Below are 23214 nucleotides of genomic sequence, written 5' to 3'. Positions count from 1 at the left end.
GTTTCCAAGTGTCTCATAGACCTTAGTATGAGATATAGCAGCAGGAGATAGAGTGGGGGTACAGTCAGCTGTGTATAGCAATGTATTTATTTGCCTTTGATGAAGGCTGCCTAAAAAGATGTGTGGGTTAGCAGTCGCTGACCGACACAGTGTTGGTTTAGTGTAGGGACACGTGGGCCAGGGGACCTGCACGTGGTACATAAGGCAATATGGTTTCGATCAAATTATATACCAACATTCTGGTGTTGGGTTTTAAATGTAGCTGAGAGGCATTGGTGTCAGCCATAGGTGTGATGTGCAACAGCTTCTTTTTCTCTAGTTTTGTATTTGAGTAGTTATATTCTTGTACATAGGGGCAGTATTATAGTAGTTATATTCTTGTACATAGGGCGCAGTATTATAGTAGTTATATTCTTGTACATAGGGGGCAGTATTATAGTAGCTATATTCTTGTACATAGGGGGCAGTATTATACCAGTTATAGTCTTGTACATAGGAGCAGTATTATAGTAGTTATATTCTTGTACATAGGGAGCAGTATTATAATAGTTATAAGTCTTGTACATAGGAGCAGTATTATAGTAGTTATATTCTATTGCATAGAGGACAGTATTATATTAGATATATTCTTGTACATAAGGGACAGTATTATAGTAGTTATGGGCAAAAAGACAGATGGCCGGCACTGCAATGAAATAAAAATGAGTGGTGCAATCAAGACTAGCAGAGACAATCCGCTAACAGTGTGTAGGACTAGGCTAGTGGAGGTACTCCTTGCCAGCAAACAGAGAAACCAAATCAGAGTACGGAGTAAACAGAGGCGGTCACTCACCACAGGTAAGCCGATGAAGTCTTTATTGTATCCACACTGCAAACTTGAGCAAGGAAGGGGGACAGCATTATATTAGATATATATGCTTGTACATAGGGGGCAGTATTATAGTAGTTATATTCTTGTACATAGGGGGCAGTATTATAGTAGTTATATTCTTGTACATAGGGGCAGTATTATAGTAGTTATATTCTTATACCTAGGAGACAGTATTATAGTGGCAATATTCTTAAACTTTGGAGGCAGTATTATAGTAGTTATGCTGAATTATGTTCATAGGAGCTGTAAAATGTTATATTCGTGTACACAGGGGCTATACTACTGTATAGATCTTTTTATTGACTTTTGTCAGAATAACAAAATCATTATTCAACAATGTATAGAATAATTGACTGATTCCATACATGAATTCTACAACACAGAAACAGAATGTCTTCCACCCCCACCCCTCCCAGTCCCTGTGTGCATCATGTTTATAAACAACATCAATATAAAGATATGGGGCGGATTATTAAAGGGATCTGCTCTGTGTTTGCCGAGGGGGCAGGAAGGGGGGCATGGCTGTGTGCTGGAGAGGGACCAGCCATAAATCCCCCTTTATGTTCAAAACTGGAAATAAAATAATTTGATAATATCAGTAAAAAAATATCAGTTAAAAAAAAATTTGACTTTACTTTTCCTCCAGTATGTTATCATAGATTGAATCAATAAAAAAGGAATGGTGCTGGAAAATACTTTTCCTTGCAACTACTACCCAAACCTATAAGACAGATTTTACCCTCCTGGCGAATAGTAAATCGGAATCTGGCAGTATATTAAATAAGGTCCATTCTGGAGTTAGAGTGAAAATCATGTTATTTGCAGAATACAAATATATGTGCAGACGTACTCCAATATATTCTGTATTCCTAGACACTCCTATAAATACATGAGTATTTGGTACACCATACTTAAAGCAAGAATAAAGGGATAAAGCAATTGATAGCCTATCCGGTCAGTTGTTTGGCGCCCAAACTGAGCCAGGTAGTAGTTGGCCCTGTTCTCTGTGCATCGGCGGTGCCTCAGCTCATCAGCTAAAGGGACTAGCTGCTTCAGATATAACCTCCTTAATGTGTTTGAAATAGCAATACATGCAACTTACTAATATAAACTTACTAAAATCACAAGTTGACTGGTGATCTCTTACACTGTGAAGAGCTGTGCCAGCATTGTTAATGTTTTTTCTACGGATCGCAGGGCACTGTTGCCCTAAACGTGCAACATTAGAATTGTGATTCATTTTGTGCGAACTAAGAATTGAGCAGGGATTTGTCCTGTACAGTAAGTCTAGGGCTATATGATGCTAACAGCATAGGGCACCACAAAAAATAAGATTAGGAGCTAGGCCTCCTGTAATATGACACTGAGCTTTGTATTCCTGGCCCCTCTCCTTTACAGCCTAGGGCCGGGTTCACACTACATATGACACCCGCCGTTCTGTGACCCGGGTGTGTCACAGAACAGCCGGTGTCAGTGAAGATCATCCCAGCCGATACTGCAGTACCAGATGGATAATCTTCATTTCTGTTGAATTGGGATGCGGGCGCAGCGGTGTGTGCACCTACATCCCAATTCAACATAGCCACAACTGAGAATGCGGCCAGGGCCGCACTCTCCATTGTGTGACCTGTCAGGCTTGTGCAGCCAATATTCAATGAATTCAAAAAACTGACATGGCAGTTTTTTGTGCGGCCGCTAGGGATCCCGGACGGAGTGTATATTATGTGTATACACTCTAGCCGTGATTGCATAGACGGCAGCACAATATAAGTTTCCTAATAATCACGGCTGTTGCTGCCGATTTGCAACGTTGTGTGAACATGGCCTAGAAGTAAGTGGTTAAAAGCAGAAGTAAGCCCTGTAACCAGCAAATTTTAAGTGAGTGGCAAGGCATTAAGTCTAAAAAGGAGAAGGGAGTCCTTCCTATTGACAGGTGTTCCTGCTTTTGTCTAAATCATAACTGACCTTTAAATCTGAATCAAATCTGCCAGTTCAAGCAAACTGTCCCAAAATTTAAATCTACATGTCTCTGGTCAGCAGGTATCTGTACCTGTATAATGTATGCAAAGTGCCTCTAAAAAAATGAAAGTGGTGTCCCGGTATTTCTTTTTTCACTGCATAAAATTAAAAGTTTTAATTGTAAAACCTGACCAAATATTCTATAATGTGTCTGTGTTATATGTGTAATATTCTAAGATGGGGATCAAGAGGTATATTAACCCCTTAAGGTCAAAGCCTATTTTCGTTTTTGCGCTTTTGCTTATTCCATTTTAAGTTTAAAAGTCCATGGCGCTTGCATTTTTTCACCTAGAGACGTATATAAGCGCTTATTTTTTGCGAAACCAATTGTACTTTGCAATGACAGGCATTATTTTTCCATAACATATGCTGCGAAATCGGAAAAAAATCATTTGCGCTGTCAAATTGAAAGAAAAATGAATTTGTTTTGATTTTGGGGAGTTTTGCATTTACGCCGTCCGTCCTATGGTAAAACTGGCTTGTTATACATGTTCCTCAAGTCGTTACGATTACTATGATATATAACATGTATAACTTATATTGTATCGGATGGCCTGTAAAAAATTCAAACCATTGTTAACAAATATACGTTCCTTAAAATCGCTCCATTCCCAGGCTTATAGCGCTTTTATCCTTTGGTTTATGGGGCTGTGTGAGGTGTCAGTTTTTGCGCCATGATGTGTTCTTTCTATCGGTACCTTGATTGCGCATATACGACTTTTTGATCGTTTTTTATTACATTTTTTCTGGATTTGATGCGACCAAAAATGCGCAATTTTGCACTTTGGAATTTTTTTGCGCTGACGCCGTTTACCGTGTGAGATCAGGAATGTGATTAATTAATAGTTCGGGCGATAACGCGCGCGGCGATACTAAATATGTTTATTTATTTATTTATTAATTTATATTTATAAAATGGGAAAAGGGGGGTGATTTGGACTTTTATTAGGGGAGGGGATTTTTTATTAATAAAAACACTTTTTTACTTTTTTTTTTTACTGTAACTAGAAGCCCCCCTGGGGGGCTTGTATATACATAGCACTGATCTCTCTTAGAGATCAATGCTGTGTACAGAGCCGTTTTAATACATTGGTGGGCCCAGTGCACAGCCCTCAAGAGTGGGCCCCCCCCTTCCCTTTTGGCACATTGTATAATGTACTGAATTTGCCCCCACACTGTATCAAGAGCCCCAATACATACAGTAGTTACCTTATAACACTAATTCCACCATACAGTGATTGCATATTACATAAAAACTGCACTAAACAAAACAGAAAGATATCACCAATGATACCATTACATAATACCGCCACATCATGACCCCTAACACTACAACCCTATAACAGAGTGCAGTTACATCCAGTGACTCACCGGGGGCGTCTTCTCCGATCAGAGTCTGTCACCTTTTCTTTTTCTCTCCATCCAGCCTGGGCCACCTTGAAGTCTTCTCCTGGCTGTGAATCTTCTCTCCAGAATCTGCCAGACAAATATTTTAGGCTCCAACACATACAGTAGTTAGGTCCCTTGTACCCCTATACAGTAGTTACACCCCTCTGTACCCCTACATAGTTACACCCCTCTGTGCCTCCATAGTTTTAAGGTGTCCCTGTAGTATATAGACCCTCATGTGCTCCTCCAGTTATATACAGCCCTCCTGTGCACTCCCCCATTAGTATATAGCCCCCCTGTGCACTCTCCCCAGTAGTATATAGCCCCCCCTGTGCTCTCCCACAATAGTATATAGCCCCCCTGTGCTCTCCCACAATAGTATATAGCCCCCCTGTGCTCTCCCACAATAGTATATAGCCCCCCTGTGCTCTCCCACAATAGTATATAGCCCCCCTGTGCTCTCCCCCAATAGTATATAGCCCCCATGTGCTCTCCCACAGTATATAGACCCCTATGCTCTCCCACAACAGTATATAGCCCCCCTGTGCTCTCCCCCAATAGTATATAGCCCCCCTGTGCTCCCCCCAATAGTATATAGCCCCCTGTGCTCTCCCCAATAGTATATAGCCCCCCTGTGCTCTCCATAATATATAGCCCCCCTGTGCTCTCCCCCATAGTATATAGACCCCTGTGCTCTCCCACAATAGTATATAGCCCCCCTGTGCTCTCCCACAATAGTATATAGCCCCCCTGTGCTCTCCCCCAATAGTATATAGCCCCCCTGTTCTCTCCAATAGTATATAGACCCCTATGCTCTCCCACAATAGTATATAGCCCCCTGTGCTCTCCCCCAATAGTATATAGCCCCCCTGTGCTCCCCCCAATAGTATATAGCCCCCTGTGCTCTCCCCAATAGTATATAGCCCCCCTGTGCTCTCCATAATATATAGCCCCCCTGTGCTCTCCCCCATAGTATATAGACCCCTGTGCTCCTCAATAGTATATAGCTCCCTGTGCTCCCCAATAGTATATAGCTCCCCTGTGCTCCCCAATAGTATATAGCCCCCTGTGCTCCCCAATAGTATATAGCTCCCCTGTGCTCCCCAATAGTATATAGCCCCCTGTGCTCCCCAATAGTATATAGCTCCCCAGTGCTCCCCCATAGTATATAGCCCCCTGTGCTCCCCCATGGTATATAGCCCCCTGTGCTCCCCCATAGTATATAGCCCCCTGTGCTCCCCAGTAGTATATAGCCCCCTGTGCTCCCCAGTAGTATATAGCTCCCCTGTGCTCCCCAGTAGTATATAGCTCCCCTGTGCTCCCCCATAGTATATAGCTCCCCTGTGCTCCCCATAGTATATAGACCCCTGTGCTCCCCATAGTATATAGACCCCTGTGCTCCCCAGTAGTATATAGTCCCCTGTGCTCCCCCATAGTATATAGCTCCCCTGTGCTCCCCAGTAGTATATAGCTCCCCTGTGCTCCCACATAGTATATAGCTCCCCTGTGCTCCCCATAGTATATAGCCCCCTGTGCTCTCCCCCATAGTATATAGCTCCCTGTGCTCCCCATAGTATATAGCTCCCCTGTGCTCCCCCATAGTATATAGCTCCCCTGTGCTCCCCATAGTATATAGACCCCTGTGCTCCCCAGTAGTATATAGTCCCCTGTGCTCCCCCATAGTATATAGCTCCCCTGTGCTACCCCATAGTATATAGCCCCCTGTGCTCCCCCATAGTATATAACTCCCCTGTGCTCCCCCATAGTATATAGCTCCCTGTGCTCCCCCATAGTATATAGCTCCTCTGTGCTCCCCCATAGTATATAGCCCCCTGTGCTCCCCAATAGTATATAGCCCCCTGTGCTCCCCCATAGTATATAGCTCCCCTGTGCTCCCCCATAGTATATAGCTCCCCCATAGGATATAGCTCCCCTGTGCTCCCCCATAGTATATAGCTCCCCTGTGCTTCCCCATAGTATATAGCTTCCCTGTGCTCCCCCATAGTATATAGCCCCCTAAGCTCCCCCATTGTATATAGCTCCCTGTGCTCCCCATAGTATATAGCCCCCTGTGCTCCCCCATAGTATATAACTCCCCTGTGCTTCCCAGTAGTATATAGCCCCTTGTGCTCCCCCATAGTATATAGCCCCCTGTGCTCCCCCATAGTATATAGCTCCCCTGTGCTCCCCAGTAGTATATAGCCCCCTGTGCTCCCCAGTAGTATATAGCCCCCTGTGTCCCCCCATAGTATATAGCCCCCTGTGCTCCCCCATAGTATATAGCTCCCCTGTGCTCCCCAGTAGTATATAGCCCCCTGTGCTCCCCAGTAGTATATAGCCCCCTGTGCTCCCCCATAGTATATAGCCCCTTGTGCTCCCCCATAGTATATAGCTCCCCTGTGCTCCCCCATAGTATATAGCTCCCCTGTGCTCCCCCATAGTATATAGCCCCCTGCCCTCCCCTATAGTATATAGCCCCCTGTCCTCCCCCATAGTATATAGCCCCCTGTGTCCCCCCCCCCATAGTATATAGCCCCCTGTGTCCCCTCATAGTATATAGCCCCCTGTCCTCCCCCATAGTATATAGCTCCCCCTCCCATATAACATTGAAAAAAACAAACACTGTTACTCACCTAGGTCCACGCGTTCCTCTTCTCTTCCCTCTTGTGGCCGCACTTCCTGCGGTCACAAGAGGCTGCACTCCCCTTACCCTCGCGCCGACGCTCCAGTGACGTCGGGCGCTAGAGGGAGAGTGCGGCCTCTTGTGACCGCAGGAAGTGCGGCCACAAGAGTGACTGACAGGGAGGGAGCCAATGGCTCTCTCTCTGTCAGTGTCGCTGCTGCTGCAGCGCTGAAGCGCCGCAGCAGCAGCGGGCGGGGGCAGCGGCAAACGCCGGGGGGGCCCTGCAGGGGGCGCCATGGAGGGGTAAGTAGATTACCCATCCATGGTGCTCCCCCCTGACAGGCTGGTGGCCGGAGCCCTGTGCGACCGCATTGGTCGCACATAGCAACGGCCGGCCTGCTCGGGGGGGCCCTTTAACCAGTGGGCCCGATGCACGTGCACCATGTGCCCTCTGGTTAAAGCGGCCCTGGCTGTGTATATACACAGCAAAGATCGATTAGATCGGTCATAGATTACTATGGCCTGCTGCAGGCCATAGCAATCTATTGCCGAGCCGGGATCAGCGTCATTCCGACGCTGAGGCCCGGCACGGGCAGAAGAACGGATCTCCCCCCCCCCCCCCCGCGATCGCATCGCGGGGGGGAGATCCGTCCCACTAGACACCAGGGACGCGAGGTCTGAAGCCTCTAAGTGCAGCTGTCAGGTTTGACAGCTGCACTTAGAGGCTTAATTAGCCGGCGCGGCAACGGGACTCGCGCCGGCTAATAGAGGCACTGCCCGGCTGCACATGTCAGCCGGGATCAGCGCCGTTCAGAGCGGGGTCCCGGCGGGACCCCGCTCTGAACACCCCGAGCGGCACCATGACGTATCAGATATTGTCATGGGTCGTTAAGGGGTTAAATACCCAAGGGGGCAGTATTATAGTAGTTATATCCTTGTACATAGAGGGCAGTATTATAGTAGTTATATTCTTGTACATAGGGGGCAGTATTATAGTAGTTATATGCGCAAGCCAAAAAGACAGAAATGGCTGCACATCGCACCCATGGCTGACACGAAAGCTTATTCAGCTACATTTAAAACCAACATCAGAAGTTAGTATATAATTTGGCCAAACTATATTGCCTCATGTACCACGTGCAGGTCTTCTGATACACATGAGTCCCTAACCAAAAAACATCACTGTGCCGGTCAGCGACCACAATCCCCGCAAAACGTGTGCAAGCAGAGAAGGGGGGCCACGGATTTGCCCTGCAACCCCATTGTCAAAGGACCAGACCCTAAAGGGCCCCCCCGGACCCCGCAGGCGCCACCGGCGGAAAAAGTGGATGCCAAGCAACACAAGTGTGAACAAGCTCTTACCTCTCTCTCCATTCCTCTGCAGGTAGAATGGGATAATACTGGGAGATCCTCCCCTTATGTACACAGGTGCTTCCTGCTAATTTGGATCACATGGTTCTTACAAAGCACGAGTGCTAGCCACAATGAAAAAAGGGACAGAATACATAAAATATGCACAAGCAAAAAAGACAGAAATGGCTGCACATCGCACCCATGGCTGACACGAAAGCTTATTCAGCTACATTTAAAACCAACATCAGAAGTTAGTATATAATTTGGCCAAACTATATTGCCTCATGTACCACGTGCAGGTCTTCTGATACACATGAGTCCCTAACCAAAAAACATCACTGTGCCGGTCAGAGACCACAATTCCCGTAAATGTAGCTGTAGTAGTTTTCTTATACATCAGGGGCAGTATTATAGTACAGTGAAACTCCATCACCTGGTGGGACAGCTGTACTCTCAGTTGCTGTATGGACAATTTCCTCCAGGGCTTAGTATGTATAACAGGAGTACTCTATATGTGATAAATATGGTGGCCATCTACAAAATGTGGTGAGCTCACTGCTGCCTGGTCATCAATAATTAAAGTATCTCCTACCATACTGTGACATCTAACATTACAGAGAGTCTAAAGAGTGTATATAAGAGAGACCTGAAATGTGACCCACACAATGTATATTGGAGGAACATACATGTGTCATGTCTTTTGTAATATCTGAAATGTTATCAAGTAATGTAAAGTAATGTCAATTTCTTTATTTTTTATGATTTTATTGTAAATATATTGTAATAATTTGGTGTAAGTTTTAAATAAAAAGATCATTATAGTACAGTGGTAATTCAGTTCTTAAACTGCTGGGCTCTCAACTTGCTTAGAACTCAAACTGTATTTTTAAGGAAAGTTTGCTTTGGTTCTCAAACTCTTGCTTGATTCTCAAACACTTTTTGGGCCCCCAGTCTTGAAGTACTCGGTATCTGAACATTTTTGCGAGTGTGGATGGTGGGTTGTACCTGGTGAGTTTAGCACTGGTGGGGCTTCACATATAGTACAGTGCTGTATAATATTGCTGGAGTGCATATGCAGTACAGTAAAATTATAATCAGTGCACCACCATCTACCATCCATTACAGTGCTGGGGTGGGGTGGGGGGTGGGCACTATACAGTGAAGGGTGAGTGAGGAGTTAGTGACTACTGTCCTATAATTACTGGTTTTGTTGAATGTTTCTTCTGAAGAATGTATTGTACAGTATAGTGCTGTTCTGTAATGTCCTGTACAGTATAGTGCTGCTCTGTTCTGTACTGTAGGGATTAAACTGAGCACTTTTCAATGTAATATGTGGGTACTGTAGGTAATTATTGGTGGGTGCTGGAACCAATTAAACACATTTACATTATTTCCTATGGGAAGACACTGTTCGGTTCTCAAACTGCCTTCTGGTACGAATTAAGTTTGAGAAATGTGGTACCACTGTAGTTATATTCTTGTACATAAGGAGCAGTACTGTAGTAGTTATATTCTTTTACATAGGAGGCAGTATTATATTAGTTATATTCTTGTACATAGGGGCAGTATTATAGTACTTATATTCTTATACATAGGGAGCAGTACTGTAGTTGTTATATTCCTATACATAGGAGGCTGTATTATAGTAGTTATATTCTTGTACATAGGGGCAGTATTATAGTACTTATATTCTTGTACATAGGAGGCTGTATTATAGTAGTTATATTCTTGTACATAGGAGGCAGTATTATAGTAGATATATTCTTGTACATAGGAGGCTGTATTATAGTAGTTATATTCTTGTACATAGGGGCAGTATTATAGTAGTTATCAAAATGCAATACAGGAGAGAAAAGAGCGCTGCACCTCACACCTATGGCTGACACTAGTGCCTCTCGGCTGCATAAAAAACATCAGAATTTTGTGTATGAATTGATCAAGCCACACTGCCCCATGTACCTCGTGCAGGTATCTGATACACATAGGTCCCTACACTAAGTCCACACTGTGCCGGTCAGTGACCACCACCCCTGCAGGCGTGCTCAGTCAGGGAAGGGAGGCCATGGAACGGCCCTGCGACCCCCATATCACAGGATCAGACCCAAAAATGCCACGCCAGAACCCGGCCAGCACCGCCGGCGGAGAAGGTCGCCCCCAAACAGCACGAGTCTGGATGAGGTATTGCGCTCACCATAGCTACTGCAGATAGAATGGGACAAACAGGAGGGATTAAAAGCATGTGCACTCAGGTGTCTCCTGCTGATTGCAGTCATGTGGGTCTTACCAGGAGGAGTGCAAAACACTAAGAAAGAAAGAAAGCAAAATGCAATACAGGAGAGAAAAGAGCGCTGCACCTCACACCTACAGCTGACACTAGTGCCTCTCGGCTGCATAAAAAACATCAGTTCATACACAAAATTCTGATGTTTTTTATGCAGCCGAGAGGCACTAGTGTCAGCCATAGGTGTGAGGTGCAGGGCTCTTTTCTCTCCTGTATTGCATTATAGTAGTTATATTCTTGTACATAGGAGGCTGTATTATAGTAGTTATATTCTTGTACATAGGGGCAGTATTATAGTAGTTATCCACAACATGGAGAGAGAGGAGCGGCCGCACATCCCACATATGGCTAACACTAGTGCCGCTAGGCCTATTTTAAAAACCGTCAGGGTGTCGGTATATAATTTGATCAAACCATAATAGCCCCGTGGACTACGTGCAGGTCCCCTGGTTCACACGGGTCCCTACGCTAATTCACCGCTGTGTCGGTCAGCGACAGCCACCCCCGCAAAGCGTGCACGTGCAGGGAAGGGAGGCCATGGAATGGCCCTGCAACCCCAATGTCACAGGACCAAACCCAAAGTGTTTTAGACCTTGTTCACACTTGTGTTGTTTGGTGACAGCCTTCTCCTCCGGCGGTGCCTGCTGGGATTAAAGGGGGTCTCTGGGTACTGGTCCTGTGACAGTAGGTTTGCAGGGCCGTTCTATGGCCCCCCTTCCCTGTTTGTGCACGCCTTGTGGGGATGGCGGTCGATGACTGACACGGTGGTGAGTTAGTGTAGGGACCCATGTGAGCCAGGAGACCTGCACGCTGGTACATGGGGCAATATGGTTTGATCAAATTATATACCAACATCCTGGAGTTGGTTTTTAAATGTAGCTGAGAAGCATTAGTATCAGCCATAGGTGTGAGGTGCGGTGCTATTTTCTCTTTTTGTCCGTATTATAGTAGTTATATTCTTGTACAAAGGGGGCAGTATTATAGTAGTTATATTCTTGTACATAGGGGGCAGTATTATAGTAGTTATATTCTTGTACATAGGGGCAGTATTATAGTAGTTATTGTGCAATGGAGAAAGAGGAATCCGCACTCACCGGTAAGCAGAAAGAGTAGGTTTATTGATCCAAACACCAGAGGCAGTGGCTGGGAGGGGGAAGGTCTTACGCAGGTGAGCTCCTTACAGCAACAATTGTTTCTCGCCTGCTCGGCGCTTCGTCTGGCTGTGAGCTCACAGCCAGACGAAGCGCCGAGCAGGCGAGAAACAATTGTTGCTGTTAGGAGCTCACCTGCGTAAGACCTTCCCCCTCCCAGCCACTGCCTCTGGTGTTTGGATCAATAAACCTACTCTTTCTGCTTACCGGTGAGTGCGGATTCCTCTTTCTCCATTGCACAGTCATATTCATCTCCTCAGTCTCCAGCACCCCGGTTTACTAGGTTATCCTACACTGACTGTTTACTGCATTTATTTGCCCCCGGTTCCATTCAAGTGCTGACATCAGCTGGTGCCGGCTGAACCTCTCTCACCCATCATTATTATAGTAGTTATATTCTTGTACATAGGAGGCTGTATTATAGCAGTTATATTGTTGTGCATGGGGCAGTATTATAGTAGTTATATTCTTGTACATAGGAGCAGTATTAGCGCAGTTATATTGTTGTGCATGGGGCAGTATTATAGTAGTTATATTCTTGTACATAGGAGGCTGTATTATTGTAGTTATATTCCTGTACATAGGGGCAGTATTATATTAGTTATATTCTTGTACATAGGGAGCAGTATTATAGCAGTTATATTGTTGTGCATGGGGGAAGTATTATAGTAGTTATATTCTTGTACATAGGGGGCAGTATTATAGTAGGTATATTCTTGTAGATTAGAAACAGTTACTGTATAACATTTAAGTAATGTAGTAGAAAGGACTTGGAATAATGATTACATCTAGAAGGAAGTGGTGAAAGAGGATTGAGCACAGACAGGGCAGATAAATTATTAAGAGATGAGGAACATCTCAATTAAGAAGAATTACTGTATCAGCTAAGTTTATTTACATTGGAGAAAGTCCATTAGATAGATGACTTGCTGACTGTCAGCATTATAGACCTCTGTGCCTCCTGGCAATTATCTATTAAAGGGAGAACAGGCTTAAAGAAACACTTCACTAAGCATTTATATACTGTCTTAGTATAAAGTTTATAATAAAATATAATACTAATACTAATACTTTCTATCTCATATTATACTATAACCATCAGTTATACTCAGTGTGCAGTAAATGCAGTATATTAAGATAGGGTATATTCGTACATATTATTTATGCTTATTCCACTGTCTAGATGTCACATTGTAGTTAAGAGTTTTGACTGCTGCTCTGGGGGAGACTGGAGTATACTGGAGTATAAAGTAATAACTCTTTAATGTGAATGATTGATAAAATGATGAAAATAAGTACAAAAAAATTGGATTCGGATGTTATCTTTGTTACAGTTAGTCCCTTAGAAATCTAATTTTAAGTTAGTAAGCTATAAAACATGTGCAGTTTTATTTTGCTTTTGTTGTAGGAAGCACAAAATATAAATTACCATGGGAATTAAAGTACCCAAATGTTTTATTCTTATACGGCAAATTTGTATTTCATCAGCCATCATACCATTACATCTGGTAACTGGAGAGATCTCAATAACGTTCCTTTGTTTAATTCACATAATGGCTTCTCTAATATGAAGAGAGGGAGATTAACCCCTGGTAGCCCTATAGACATTCTTTTTTAGTGTTATAAACAGGACTTAGAGCACACATAGAAGTGAGGGGCCCTCCTTATTGTAGTGTCATGACACCACAGCCCATAGGGAGAACCTTTCCTAGACCATTGGGCCCTATCCCTTCCCTGCTTTGCTAACATTTCAGAATTTGTGAAAATTTTCCATGGCACTGACAGGATTTGTACAGAGTTGTATTTAAAGGGGTATCCCAGCATTTGAAAAAAATATGTTGCTGGGGCGGAATATGAAAAAGCTATACTTACCTCACTCTGGTCCCCATCTGTTTGTCTGCTTCCTGTCATCTGATCTCCTGCCTTTTTCCTGTTTCCAAGACAAGAGTTCGGTGTAGCTAATCACTGACCGAGAGGAGTTCAGTGAATCTTATAGTCTAGTTCAGTGCTTCTCAAACTGTTAGGCGCTCCCTAGTTGTTGGTGAGGCCCAGTTTTCACAAAGTAACTATGATCTGCACAGTCCTTTTGCTGTTTGCAAAAAATCTCCGTTGTCACGGAGGAGCAATCTTCGTGACTGATGCCGGCCAGGGTCTGCGCCGTTAATGGCGCTGATCCCGGCTCGGCATTCGGTTGCTTCCGGCTAGTATAAGAGTAAAAGTTAAAAATAAAGTGTCATTAATAATAAAAAGCCCCCTCCCCTAATAAAAGTCAGAATCACCCCCCTTTTCCCATTTTATAAATAAAAATAAATAAATAAACATGTTTGGTATCGCCGCGTGCGTAATCGCCCAAAATATTAATTTATCACATTCCTGATCTCGCACTTTAAATGGCGCAAGCGCAAAAAAATCCCAAAGTGCAAAATTGCACATTTTTGGTCGCATCAAACCAGAAAAATTGTAATAAAAAACGATCAAAAAGTCGCATATGCGCAGTCAAGGTACCGATAGAAAGAACACATCATGGCGCAAAAAATGTCACCTCACACAGCCCCATAGACCAAAGGATAAAAGCGCTATAAGCCTGGAAATGAAGTAATTTTAAGGAACATATATTTTTTAACAATGGTTGGAATTTTTTACAGGCCATCAGATACAATAAAAGTTATACATGTTACATATCGTTGTAATCGTAACGACTTGAGGAACACACGTAACATGTCAGTTTTTCCATAGGACACATGGCGTAAAAACAAAGCCCCCCCAAAGAAAAAGAATTGTGGGTTTTTTTTCAATTTCACCGCGCATATATTTTTTTTCTGATTTTGCAGCATATTTTATGCAAAATTCATTGCAAAAACTAAGGGCTCATGTGGGTCTGTAGGTGTAAAAATGCAAGTGCTATGGCCTTTTAAGCACAAGGAGGAAAAAACTAAAACACAAAAATGAAAATTAGCCTGGTCCTGAAGGGGTTAAATGGACTCCCACCACAGATGGTGAGGCCCAGGCTTCCTCTTGGTCAGTCTGGTGAGGCCAAGGCATTGCCTTAGTCTGTTGGGCGAGGCTCCAGAAGAAAAAGTTTGAGAAGCACTGGTCTAGTTAATCCTGAAGTCATATGTTGCTCTTCTGTCTTTGTCCCTTTTTATTGTCTGTCCTATAGACAGTAAAAGAGAGGTGGACGTAGTTGACTACAGGTCCAGACTTCACAGGTTTGTAAACATGAAGACACATAGATCGGTTTAAAAGCTCTATGCACAAAATGTTAGGGAATTTTAAATTTTTTACATTTCTTGTGGACTTTGCCAACGTATGCACAGTGTGCATTTGAGAAATAGATATGGTTTCTTATGAAGTGGAGTCAGTCAGTCATAGTGGCTTTGGGCCACTCTTGAGGGCATTGTCTAAGTAGCCTAACTGAATTTCACCCTATAACCCCTTTATAGGGATCTGGCAGATGACATCAGTCATTACCTCAGACTATGGTACCAGTGTAGTGGCAGCTGGCCAAGACACTGGTGCATAGCAATGAGGGGTCTGGCAGAGACAGGTCCACATACAGGCTGTTAGACTCTAGCAAAATCCGGGAACAGTCAGATAGCTCATGGTGAGCAGCACAGGTTCATAGTCAACAGTTTAGATCACACACTAGTGAGGCAATGTGGGTTTAGGCAATAGATAGAGTCGGGAAAGCAAGCATAGGTCAAACATAGAATTCAGGGGAACTAAGGCCTAGTTTACATAAATCCGGCGATCCGGCAGTGTTTCTCTCCGTTGCAGTAGAGAAGCACCGGAAGGAAACGCATCTCTGAACTGATCCTATTGTTTTCAATGGGACAGTTCGGATGATCCGTTCTACAACTGATGCCGCCGGCCCGCCGGACTGGCCGTACGGCAGAACACAGCATGCAGCATTCTGATGTACGGCCAGGTCAGCTATCCGGCACCGTATCCACTAAAGTCTATGGGGCGCCAGAGGCATGCCGTGTGCATCCTCCGGCGCGCCATAGAGAAGTCCCTGTCCCTGCCCCGACATTAAACTCTTGTGACCCCTGGCTCCCCCAGCTCCTCTATACAGTGCAGCACCATTTAGGACAGGGGTAGGAACTTTGCCTCTCCAGCTGTTGCACAACTACAACTCTCACCATGTCTGGGATATCCAGGCATGATGGGAGTTGTAGTTTTGCAAGAGCTGGAGAAACAAGGTTCCCTACCCCTGCTCTAGAGGACTCCCATGTAAAAGTTGTCCACGATATTTTATCTCCTGTTCTGGTGCTGCCCCCTATATAGATGGCCCCTATATACTGTATTTGAAAAAACTGATGACAACTAAAGGATTAAACTGATTGCAACTGATATTAACTGATGGCAACTGATGGCTTTTCATTAAAAAATGATATAAAACCTGATAACAACTGACGACCTTTTTGCCATCAGTTGTGATATCAGTTGCAGTCAGTTTTTTTTACAAAAACCGGAAACGGATGCATCTTATATATGTAAACTAGGCCTAAGCAGAAACACCTGTACAATAGGGACCTGGTGCTCAGGAGAAGTTGAATCCGGTGGTGCAGAAAGGTAGTTACCCAAAGACAAGTTTACAAGTTTTGTTGCATGAACTCAAAAACAGAGAGAAAGTGCGCGCACCCCCCTACAGGCAGACAGAGAAACAGCAGGTGCAGAAACAGGTGGAGACCCAGGCCAGACCACGAAGTAGAGAGGTAGTCTCATGGCTGTGTCTGCTGTGAGGTACTGAATGCTGACTGGGATAAGCTAATGGTGTTACACATAGATGAGTACAATTCAGATGCTTAATGTACAGACATCAGATGGGCCACACTGGTCCATCCTTCAAGATAAAATAATATATACTTTGGGGAAGATTTATCAAACTGGTGTAAAGTAGAATTGTCTTACTTACCCCTAGCAACCAATCAGATTCCACATTTCATTCTTCACAGATGCTTTGAAAAATGAAAGGTGGAATCTGATTGGTTCCTAGGGGCAACTAAGACAATTCTACATTACGCCATATTTGATAAATCTCCCACTTTACTTCAATAGATTAACTAGATTCAACAAGTATTTAAGCCAATGGATTGACTAAAACATACAATGGCTGCCCAGACCAAGGAGGGATAAAAAAAAAAAAAAAATAATGATGTATTTTGCATTGAGTTACACTTTAACACCCAACGGCAGAACCACCTGCACAACTCAGCTGACAATACTATCTCTCTGTCTCTCATAGGACAGTCCCCCTGATATGATCATAGCAGAGATGTACAGAGTGAGGGATTACAGTCTAATTTTATCATCTTGTGCAGGATGAAAAGTAAAGGTTTAATCCCTTAGAAAGAGGCAAAGCTATATAACAGAATTTTAAGGGAAGGTGGGGGACAAACACAACAAAATAAAAAGGAATAACAGGATGATTCTTTAAGAGACATGACCATTACAATGATTATTGATTGAATATAAATGAAGTTTCGTAGCAGAGTGAGTGTAGTAGTTATTATGCATTCTTAATACTATAATACAACAAGGGATGATATACTGAAATTGACAGGATTCATTCCAGTCTGATAATTAGTTCTGGTATGCTTAACGGGGTATTCCAAGAAAAATTAACTTGTCTATCCCCTATCTGACCCCCCCCCCCCCCCCGGCAATCTCCATATCGGCCTCTGGTTTCGGTGTTATGAATAGAGCAGCGGGTATGGCATATGACCTACGTCTCTATTCGTTCCTATAGAAGTGCCGGAGAGAGGCGAGTTAGCTCTCTCCGGCACCCCCATAGGAATAAATAGAGCCGCTGATCTCGTGCCGTACCCGCAGCTCTATTCATAACGCAGAAACCATGGGCCCATAAAGAGATTGCTGGGGGGTTCAGAGGTTGGACACCCCCCCCCCCCCCCGGTGACCTCTTACTTGTCCCTTATCCTGTGCATAGGGGACAAGTTAATTTTTCATGGAATACCCCTTAAGGGTATGTTCACACTGAGTAAAATAGGTGTAATTCCACGGCACAGAATTCCATCTGCCTCAGTGTGTCATAGCCGTCTATGGGAGAGCGCGCACTCCTCCGCTGCCTCCGCTCAAAAGAGTGACATGTCACATCTTTGAGCGGAGAGCCGAGGAAGCGGAGAAGTGCGCGCTCTCCCATAGACGGCTATGACACACTGAGGCAGGTGGAATTCTGTGCCGTGGAATTACACCTATTTTACTCAGTGTGAACATACCCTTAAGGGGTATTCCAAGAAAAATTTACTTAGTCCACATTAACTTAGACACACTAAGGCAGGCGGAATTCTCCACCGTGAAATTACGCCTATTTTACTCAGTGTGAACATACTCTTAAAGTGTCACTGTCATCATAGAAAACTTTTGACTTGTCATAGAGACATGTCAAAAGTTTTGATTGGTCCAGGTCTGAGTGTTCAGACCTGTACCGATCGTCAGAATGACTGTGAAAAGGACCATGCTCCAGCGCGTCCGATCCCTGATCTGTGTCAACATAATCAGTCGCACTTTATAGACTTACATAAAAAGCTCAACTGATCACATGACACAGAGCCCTGAGAGGACTGTGCTTAGCAGTAATTCCATGGTTACAGACTACAAACAAACTTTGTTTAGTCTCAGCAGTTGCACTCTTTTCTGACTCTTTTTCTATTGTCTTGGAGGAAGTGGGGGGACTTAGGAAATATGGCTGAATGAATATATGACTAAAGGGTCAAACTATGGCTGCATTGGAGCAGTATACAAAGTGAAATTTTTTAGTCCGTATAAAAAAAAACCTGTGCAACACTCCCTCATAGCTGAATGACTAAGCAGAGTTGCCCCATAGCTTTAAAGGGGTTATTCAGTGCTACAAAAACATGGCCACTTTCCCCCTACTGTTGTCTCCAGTTTGGGTGGCGTTTTGAAACTCCATTGAAGTAAATGGAGCTTAATTGCAAACTGTACCTGAACTGGAGACAACAGTAGGGGGGAAAGTGGCCATGTTTTTGTAGCGCTGGATAACCCCTTTAAAGATAGCCATATAGGTTGCCACCTTGGTTTTTGCACAGTGGACAGCACTAGCACTGTGATAATAAACATAAAGTTTCTGTGATTTGCTTTTCATTGCTGGACGGAATAGTGGAAATCAGTAGAACGTGTTAGCATTACATAAATTGCCGAAAAAAGATCAAAATTACCATACTATGGTAAAAGCAGATGAACCCCTAACAAAAGTTCACCTATTCACAACAGAATAATGGATCTGCCACTCACAACAGGTTCTTTGGTTTTGCAGAAGAAAAGCTCCGGAATTATTATTCAAAGACGTTTTCAGAAGATAACTTTCCTGTTGTCTGAGTCTCAGTGCACATTTCTGGAGATTTCAAAGAGATCCTCAAGATCTACGCAATAGAAGCCTCATTTTACAAATAGCCCTTCTTAAAGGGAACCTGTCACATTGAGAATTCACTCCAATCTGCAGGCATCATGTTACAGAGAAGGCAGTGTCAAGGAAATTGATATACCAGCTGTTGCAAAACTACAATTCCCATCATGCTTAACAGCTAAAATTATCCTACAACTTTTCCAACAAAATTGGATATTAATCTACTCAGCAACTTGTGATGCCTGCATATTGGACTACATTTTTAAAGTGACAGATTCCCTTTAAAGGCAAAATCAATGTTAAAATATCTCTATGGTACAGTACAATGATTAGGGTTATTGTTCAACTAGGAAGAGCTTAGGAGCTTACAGTAAACTATAGAAAAAACGGAGGGATCCCACAGCATCCGATGCAAAATAAAGTGTGTTTATTCACACATCAGGGTACAGAAGTGCAACGTTTCGGCCTATCAGGCCTTTGTCAAGCATAAACATGGTGTATATACAGGAGATATATATATGTGCAAAGCATAAAAGGAACAGCCCACGGGGAGGTACACGAGAGGGAGGGGGGAAGAGGGAGTGAAGGCAAAACAAGAGGGTAAGCAGAAAAACCAGGGATGGCACAGCTCATATAGATCATAGATAAACATCACAATAGAGATGATCAACACTTGAAAAATGTCCAGATAGAAGTGTGATCATGTGTGGTAGAGATTGCGACTTTAGCAGACTAAAAATAAGTGCATTGCATGTATGCGCATAATCCAAACATTACCTGGTCTTGGATGAAGCCGACATGACAGGAGACTGAGCACGGAGAAGCGCTGACAGCTTCCGGACGCCAAGATCAGCTGGTCCGTGCCGCCGCGCGCGTGCATGGTCACGTGACCGGCAGAGTGACGTGAACCAATTGCAGTGGGAGGGGGAGGTCCCGGTTGTCATGGTGCTAAGAAACATAAACACCAGGCTGTCAAAGCAGCCCGGTGATGATGTCGGAGGCAGCGGGGGCACCGTGTGTCAGGCTGGAAAACTCCAAATAGGTGGGAAATAAGTAGAAGAGCATGTAATGAGAAAATGCAAAAGAGTCCGAACCCTGAACCACAGGAGATGGCCCAATATTAAGAGGTTCAAAACAAGGGGGACAATGGGCAGATGTCCAAGTAAAAACCAGGGATCCTGACCCGACATTGCAGGTCTGCACTGTAGATGTCAGCGCGGTGGGGCAATATAAGGGATCACATAGGTGATACTAAACAACGCCGTAGGTGGCAACATAGTAGACTAGGCAGTGGTTAGGTGACCGCGGGAAAAAGTGACCTGACATCGCAGGTCTGCGCCAAATATAATAGCGCTTTGGATCTACATCAATAGGGTGTGACCACACCGGGTAGGGCCAGTGATGGCCGATATGGATGGTGGTTAATGGGGACTTGAAACAACGTAGTTATCCCATGGGCTCTGGAGACCTAAGTCCACACTGAATGGATAAGTGGTGGGAGAACATGATGAGGGCCGTGGTTACATATTGAGTCCATGCACAGTGCCACAAAGTATAAAAACTGTGAGAGTAAGCACTAGCTTGGAATGGACTCTTAGGCTCAATGTCTCCACACCCTACAATAGAAGTCAGTGTGTAGCAGCTGTGGGGTACCAGGGCCTATGTGGGTACACGGCGGTCTGTGTGGTTAACACACAGAGCCACGCGTATGACCCCAAATAAGGACCAAAGGTCCCCCCAGCATAATGGCAGGTCTCAACCCAGGATTGTGTAGGTGTGTGGGGTAAGGGGATGATGATGGTCACACACACTCAGGTACTAGGTCACCATAGCTCACTGCGAGGATACTACGGTAATTACATAATGGACTCGAATTATAATGCTCAATAGTTTATTTAGAAAAAGCAGATAGCAATAAATGCATAGAGAGGAAAAAGAAAAAAAGAGGGAGTCACAGCCATCAACTCCGGATATCCCATGTATGTGGTACAACAACCGAAGTCTCTCTCATGTCCGGCAAGATACAAGACCAGTCTCAACGCCTGAAAAAAAGGGGAGAGGGACAATGGAATTAGTACACAATTCAGGAGATCAGAAGATCATGGTAAAGTCACACTATCACTAAGAACCGCTGTGCGAATCCCCACCCATATAGTATACTTTAGAACAGAAAACAATCAACAAACACCCGTGCATTGGATGCATATATAAAAAAAAATCAAACTATACAGAGAAGTTGTAACCGAAGGTCACAGATGTACAATGCTGTAAATCCAAGAACTGAGCAAATATCGTATACTTGTACAATGGTCAGGTCTAAGAGCTGATGGATAGAGAGGCATGTTCAATATGAAGTAAAGAGGGAAGAAGGAAAGAAGGGGAAGGGGGGGGGGGGGGGGGGGGGGGGGGGGGGGGGGGGGGGGGGGGGGGGGGGGGGGGGGGGGGGGGGGGGGGGGGGGGGGGGGGGGGGGGGGGGGGGGGGGGGGAAAAGGGGTAGGGGAGGCTAGAGAAAGAGGAGGGGGGGGGGGGGAAGAGGAAGGGGGAAAAGAAAGGGACGAAGGAAAAGTGGGAAGGGGAAGTGGGGAGAACGGAAAAGAGAAAAAAGAGGAGGAGAGCTGTACTGGGTGAGAGGGAGGGGGGGGGGGGGGGGAGAAGGGAAAAGGAAAAAGCAAACATTAAAGCCGTATACGATAGCATGAATGGTATTTGCATATATAAAGGTACCGGAAAAGCATAATGAATGGTATGACGAATAAAATAATGTTCACTGCTGTAACTTGTGTATCTGGAATTATACACAACTGACAAGTGGCTGTCCAGTAGGGCCATGGTCAGATATTCAAAGGTTCCATCTGATCTCCATATTCAGGCCTTTCGGGTGTAAAGTGTCCAAATCAAAAATCCATTTTGTCTCTCTTAGTCTCAGGAGTCTTTGTCTGTCTCCACCTCTCCTGAGGGGGGGAACATGATCGATGATCCTATATCGCAACTGGCTGATGCTGTGATTTGCCTCTTTAAAATGTTTAGGAATGGGGAGATCAGTCATGTTTGTTCGGATCGTACTTTTATGCTTGCTGATACGTGTTTTAGGCACTCATGGTTGTCTCCCCCACGTATGCAAGTCCACATGGGCATGTGATAAGATATATGACATAATCAGAATTGCATGTGTATCTATGTTTGATGGGTATGACTTTGCCTGTGTGTGGGTGGGTAAAATGGTCACCCTTGATCAAATTGTTACAAGCCGCACACCCCAAACAGGGGAAATTACCCATTCTAGGGGGGGCTAGATACGTTTGTGTGTTAGTGGGTGTCACGGGAACCTCTGTTTTGACAAGTATGTCTCTGAAATTTCTGTTTCTTTTATAGGAAAGAAGAGGTGGTTGTATGAACTCATTAATGCGAGGGCATCCTTTCTGGAGAACACCCCAATGTCTTTTCAGCACTCTACCTATCCTATTGCTGTGGAAGCCGTAGGTAGACACAAAAGGTATCCGTTTGTTAGGCTCCCTATTACGGGCTCTGAATGTTTCTGTACGGGGTATGTCAGCAATATGTGATCTGTGTTGGTTGATTACAGAGGGCGGATATCCCCTCTGTAAAAATTTGTCACACATTCTGTCCAGTCTGTCATCCACTACCTCCGGGTCACTAACAATTCTTTTTACCCGTAGAAGCTGGCTCCAGGGCAGGGATTTAACCATATTCCTCGGGTGATTGCTGTCAAAGGTAAGTAAATTGTTCCTGTCCGTCTGTTTAGTGTAGAGATCCGAGCCCAGTCTATCGCCAATTTTGTATATGAGGGTGTCCAAAAATTGGATTCGTTCCGTGGAGTGTGTGACAGTAAATCTGAGTTCTGGATGTGTACTGTTGAGTGTATCCTGGAAAAGAAGTAATTCTGTCAGTGTGCCGTCCCAGAGTAAAAACACATCATCAATGTAACGGAGCCAACTGCGTACCTTCGTCATATGTGCGGATGTATATATGTTGGTTTCCTCAAAAATCGTCATGTAGATATTGGCGTAAGTGGGCGCCATATTGGAACCCATGGCTGTTCCCCTCTTTTGTCTGTAAAATTCACCCCTAAACTCGAAGTAGCTGTGCTGTAAGATGAATGAAAGCAGTTCAATGATAAAC

General features: G+C 44.3%; 1 protein-coding gene and 1 long non-coding RNA gene across 2 annotated transcripts in view; one reads left to right on the top strand and one right to left on the bottom strand.

The window, feature by feature from the left end:
• Window positions 1-23214, bottom strand: part of KBTBD12 (kelch repeat and BTB domain containing 12) — an 84160-nt gene that overhangs the window by 28331 nt on the left and 32615 nt on the right. The window lies entirely within an intron of this gene.
• Window positions 20060-22807, top strand: LOC138789878 (uncharacterized). Its single transcript, XR_011362804.1, has 3 exons — window positions 20060-20116; window positions 22447-22567; window positions 22752-22807. It is a non-coding gene; the product is annotated as an uncharacterized lncRNA (long non-coding RNA).

This window comes from Dendropsophus ebraccatus, chromosome 4, assembly GCF_027789765.1.
Source record: "Dendropsophus ebraccatus isolate aDenEbr1 chromosome 4, aDenEbr1.pat, whole genome shotgun sequence".
Lineage (NCBI taxonomy): Eukaryota > Metazoa > Chordata > Amphibia > Anura > Hylidae > Dendropsophus > Dendropsophus ebraccatus.
Note: the sequence above shows the minus strand (reverse complement) of the source record. Positions and strands in the feature narration are given on the sequence as shown.